Here is a 6,000-nt window from a genome sequence, read left to right on the forward strand (position 1 = left end):
ACGTCGACTACCTGTCTTTCACTGGTATTTGGCTTAAAGGTGTAGAGGGCTGCGTACAAGTCACTGAGGTTTGGTTTAAGATATTCACTTTGTACTCATGTCAATGGTCAATATAATTTTAGTATGAACTGTTTGAAAAAAGTCATCGAAGAGTTTTTGGAAATTTCAAAAAAAAAATTCGAAATTCTAAATTAACATTAAATTCTTTTCAAATTTATTTATTAATATTTTTTATTATATTTAAGTGCAAACGATTTAACTATTCGTAATTTAAAATCAATATTTACCAAACGAAAAAACAAACCAAGCAAATGTTTGTGGAAAACACATAAAGAAAACATTAAATTTTCTGGTGTCTGGTAATTTATGTTATTTCTTGTTTATTTTTTTCATACTTTTTTACTTTTGTTTGTCGACTGCCATTGTTTTTATGTTTTTATTAAACGTTATTATCTATTGTGCAGTTTCACATAGCCATATAAAAGTATTTTGTTTGCCAAGTTGTCTGCCCTTTACCAAAAGCTCCTTCCCGCCCCTTTCGCCGTCTGTGTTTGTGTTTCTCTGATTATTTATGCGCCAAAAACAAATAAAATGTTGCCTTATTGGCCATAGGCAGACAGTCTAAGCGATTCGCAGATAGACGCAAGTTCAATGAAGCTGAAGTTTAGCTTTTTTTATCACAAATCTGTCTACAAATGTTTAGACAGTAAAAGAAATTAGTCGAGATACAAATTTGTATTTATGTATAATGAAAATATAGAAAATAACAATCTAAATTTTGTTTATTTTTTTTTTAATAAAGAATTCTGTACAATTTGTAATATTTAGTAACGTATTTATAGACAAAAACTAAGCTTAAATTATGTTATGAATTATTGTAAATGAAACCGAAATTTTATTAAATTTAATGTTTATTTCATTTTTTTATACAAATAAATAGATTTAATTTTATAAGAGTGAAGAAGAAATAAATAAAATGTAACAAAATTCTGTTTCATTTATTGAGTTTTTTTTTTATATGTACATACGTCGTAGATTTAAACTGATTTGTGCCATCAAATCAAGAAATTAAAATATCTAATATATTTTCCCAATATAATTTAATAATATTAAAATTTTTATTTTCATGCTATAGACAGTCTTACTTTGTAAATATAATTTTTACCTAGTCAGGATAAATATTTTTTCCAGTTAAGTAAACTCCTGAAAAATGTTAGAGACAATAAAGGTAGGTATTTTTTTATTGTTGTTTTGCATATCTTTTAGTTTTGCACCTTTAAGCTCCGTTTTATTTGTGGCTGGGCTGCTCTTATCATAGTTGCGGCATAAATCACGCGTTTAGCTGCCAAGTGGTTTTTAGAGCCCCGTTTTAGCCGCTTTTGCGTTTAACTGTCGTTTGGGCCACTTTTGTGTGGACTGCGTTGCCAGCCAGCTTGGCCAGCTTGGCTGGCTTGGCTGGCCAGCAAAGTGGCCCAAGCCAACTGGACAAGCTGCCGACCAACATATTTAGAATATATGGCAACACTTTGGCAACACCAGCACAACCCTTGACCGCAGCATGTGCAGACACGTGCAGAACAAAATAATGCAAAAAAAAAAAAGAAAAAATAGTAAACGTAAAACAAAAACACAAACACAGACGATTGCAAAACCACAGCGCAAAAACCACTTCAACTTGCACTGGGCATACGGCTCGCTCGGCAAGTGTTTGTCGGGGCTTTGCCGTTGTCACAGCCAGAGAGTTGCCAGAGTGTTGCCAGCAACAGCAACAACAGTGACGTTACAAGAGCTTCCAGTCGGCCACTGCAAGCTTGTAGTGTACAATTTTTATAAGCCTTTACATACAATTTGGCATTTGGCATTTTTTAGATTTGTGCCACAATAATTTCTGCAGCTGCTCCTTGCTGTTAGCTGTACCTGAAAAGAAATGACACAACAGCGGCAGAAGGTGTTATCGATACGCTTTTGAGTGGATATCGATTTTACAAAAATAACTGTACAATTTGGAGAAATTATAGAAGTCTGTCAGTGCGATTGAAGTTTTTAGCTTAGTTTAGTTCTCATTTCAAATGGCTTGCCTGCAATTAAACTAATTAACCTAACCATAACCTCAATTTTTAGAAATCGATTCGATCAATGATTTTTTTTCATAAATTTCTATCGATATTTCAATATTTACGTCTATTTACCGTTTAAGTAACAATGAGATGTTTTGATTTGAAATGAAAAGGCAATATCTTTCATACTGCGTCTGTCACCGAACAGAGTTGACTACAAATGATTTTAGTATATCAAATGTTATCGTTATCGTCTTTTATAACCTTTTCAATACATAACATACTTTAAGATTTTCTAACTATTTGCTATGAAATCTTTAATCCATTGAAGTTAATTATATTTTGCTAAATTATTTATTTTTTTTTCTCCGTCTCAACCAAACATGCTCGATTACCAAAATAGTCAAAAATAAAAGAAATAAATTTTTTTTCTATTTACCAAATTTTTTCTTTGCTTTTGTGTTTCATAGAGCATTCGCAATTCGTTTGCCTTAATTGCCAAGGCCCTCACATAGCCGACTGGGTTTAGGTGAAACACTGTTAAGTTTTGAGCGTATCGCTAGCAAGTTTTTGGCAGTAGCCATATCTTTAAGATACTTTAAGCTCAACCTAGCTAACACGAGTAACAAGCAGCACACATCTTGTGCCTGTCAAAGGCGCATAAATCTATTCAAAGACTTTACGAAAAATCCAGACAAATGCCAGAGATTACAAAAAGATTTTGGCCGCATGATGCATGGGCCTCAACCGAGCGCGTGTGACTGCCTCTCTGCCTCTCTTCCACTCTCCCTCTCTACTTATCTGTCTGACTGTTTGCCCCACATACAAATGTAAGCAACAACACACACACTCACACACACACACGCATAACAATTAAAGCCTGATTAATAGTTGCAGGCGGGTCCAAATTCACATTTCTCGCTACCTTTCGCCAAGTCTTGGCCCAGAGCTTCGCTCTGTCCCTCTTACGCCAACTCTCTACCGCCTTCTCTCTCTCTCGCTAGCTGAATTATGACTTTTGCTGGCTTCATTTGGGCTGTTTAGCATACTTTTGGGCGCAGCTATTGTAGCCTCCTTGGGAATGTGTGTGTGTGTGTGCCGGCATTTACGCCCGCGCATAAGTCAAATTGTTGTTAATTTCACAAATGTTAACCCCTTAAAGCATAACGCAGCAGAGACATTACATAAATTCATTTGCCAAGCGGCTTTGCCCCAACGGTTTTCATAATATAAATCATTAAATTTTAATGCTTCCCAGGAGATCAATGAACATGACCGCAAATTATACTGAAGCGTGCTTTCAGCCGCATAAAAGATTTCTCTCTTCTCTTTTTTATATATTTTTGCGCTCGCGTTTGAATATATATATATATACATATATATATATATATATATACTATACATATATGGATACATATATATATTTAAATGCATTTATGTAGAGAATACACATATGCAAAGTGTTTGGTTTGAAGTTGCGTTTTATGAGTGTTGGCGGTTGTTTGGGTTTGGAGGTTTCTGGGGAGAGCGGGCCTTGAGCGAGGGCTTGTTTAATGCAGCTGCATGCCACACAGTGTGTCTGTGCGAGGCAAAGTGTGTGTGTGTTTTGGTTGTTCGTCTGCAACTGTTAAAAATAAAAGCACATCAACGCTTTAAATGCAATTGTGAATTCTGCACAGTGCACATTAAGCTTTATAGTAATTTAAGAAGTTTATTAAAGAATTAACACATTGAGATCTAAGCAGTTCAAAGATGCGCTGAAATTCATACAAAGATACTGTCTATAATACTAATGTAATGAAAAGATATACAATGAATTGAGTGCATATAATAACTAAGCCAGGAAGCCTTTTGGCTCCTGTCGCTTAGCCAATAGATTTTTGTTGATATTTATATTAAGTATCTGACCTTGAAAATATTTTAATTTTGCAGAACTCAAACTTAAAGAATTTACGAAACACTAGCGTAATTTCTTTAAAACTTTACACGACTTATTAATATAAATTTTCTCCTATTAAGTCTTTACTCAAAAAGAAAAAGCTTTTGAAACATTTATTTAATATAAAACATATTTGGGCTCAAGTATCTTAGAGCTTCTACTAAAATCCCTTAGCTAAATTAACAACAATTGTGTCTTCCGCTTAATTAAATTTTCTTACATTGCAAACACTTTCGAGTTCTAGCATAAGCAGCGAGCACAGCTTGGGCAATATTTTAATAATCAACAAGAAGTTGCATATCCTTTTAAACTTGCGCTTCCGGCTTGCCTTAAAGCGTGCAACATATCTAGATATGTGCATGTATATGGAGGGCAAACACAATGTCTAACACATACTCGTAGTAAATCAAAAAAGTTTTCTAGTGCCAAATAGGGGCGTGGCGGTACGTAGTAGTTGCACTTGTAGATATTTCAACTGCTTCGGCTGCCGGGCCCATTCGACAGCGTGCCACGCCTTCACGCCTTCAGAGAAGAGCTTTTGCTGGCTGCCTTCAGTCGGCCACTTCTACACGTATTTGACATGAAATCATAAACAAGTTGTGCAAACTGTTCGCCAGCTGCGCAATGCAAAGCATTTTCCAACACAGGAAGTCACATAATCAGGAACTAAAAAAAGATTTGTATAAATTAAAATATTCGCTGCGAGGCGACGCGACGCTTTTTGCATATATTATGAATAGCGACGACGAGTTGTAGTTCGAGATGAAACGCAGTTGAAGAAGCTATTGTTATTGTGTGATGTGAAGGACTTATCATAAAGAGAAAGAAGATGTAGTGAAAGAGAGAAATGGAGAGAGAAAGAAATAAAGAGAGTAAGAGAGACACAGAGAGAAACAGAGACATAAAGAGAGAGAAAGAGTCATGGAGAGAGAGAGGGAAAGAGTCAAACAGACAACGATAGAAGGAAGGCAGCCACATAGTAACAAAGAATGAAACATGAAGAGAAAGTTAAAAAAAGTTAAATTTAAATAAGGCTCCTTATTTACAGGGTATTTCTGTGGCAAGTCAACGACTTACAACCTCATATGTTATTTTTGCTGCGCAATTATTTACTTCTTATTAAGCTTGAAGATCATATGGTTGTTGTTCTTTGTTGCTGTTGCCGGCATTCTCGTAAGCAGTTTTTCGTATTTAAATATTAAAATTTTGTTTTTCAGCCAAAAGAAGGAGCGTCGTTCATCGTCTTAGTAAAGTGTTTTACTGCACGACGCCAGCTGCCTCCGCCCGTACATTTGCTGCATAATAATAAACTTCCGTCTTTTTGTTGGCCTACATGGCGTATGTTTAATTTCCGGCATTGCGTATACGCAACCCATGCCCATGCCCATGCCCATGGCTAGGGCCATCTAGACTACATTTAAATCTGGCAACAATAATTAATGCTCTCTCTGATTAATTGTGTTGCGACTGCGGGAGGATGTGTTTATGTGTCGAGTCCACGAAAACGACACAGAAATCCTCATTTATTTTTGCATACAACGAGAACAACAACAACAGCAACAACATTGACTGTCGTCGAGCTAATAAATTTGAGATCTGAAGACGCTGGGAATTAATTTGGGCTTCTTTTTTTATTTGTGAGCAAAAGGCTTAGGAAATATTTGTTTTTGACAGTGCCAGCCGCAAAGTAAATACGGCTCTAATATGGGAAGCAGATGCTGAGCAGGCAGAAGATGAACCAGCATCAGCTGCTGGAAAACTCACTTAGCTCTCCGACACGCTTGCCACACAAATCTCTAGGAATAACAATCTTTTTGGGGGCTATCAAATTCAATTATGCATAGGGCAGGCACACACACACACACACAAACACACGCATGTGCATGTGCACAGCTGTGCGCCATTTTGTTTGTTCGTTCGCCTTGCGGCTGGCCTTTGTGATTAGTGGGCAAGTTGCTTGATTTGCTTGTGTTGGCGTTTATGGCACGAACAGGATAGCAAAAT

Source organism: Drosophila hydei, unplaced genomic scaffold, assembly GCF_003285905.1.
Source record: "Drosophila hydei strain 15085-1641.00,03,60 unplaced genomic scaffold, DhydRS2 tig00008116-arrow-pilon, whole genome shotgun sequence".
Lineage (NCBI taxonomy): Eukaryota > Metazoa > Arthropoda > Insecta > Diptera > Drosophilidae > Drosophila > Drosophila hydei.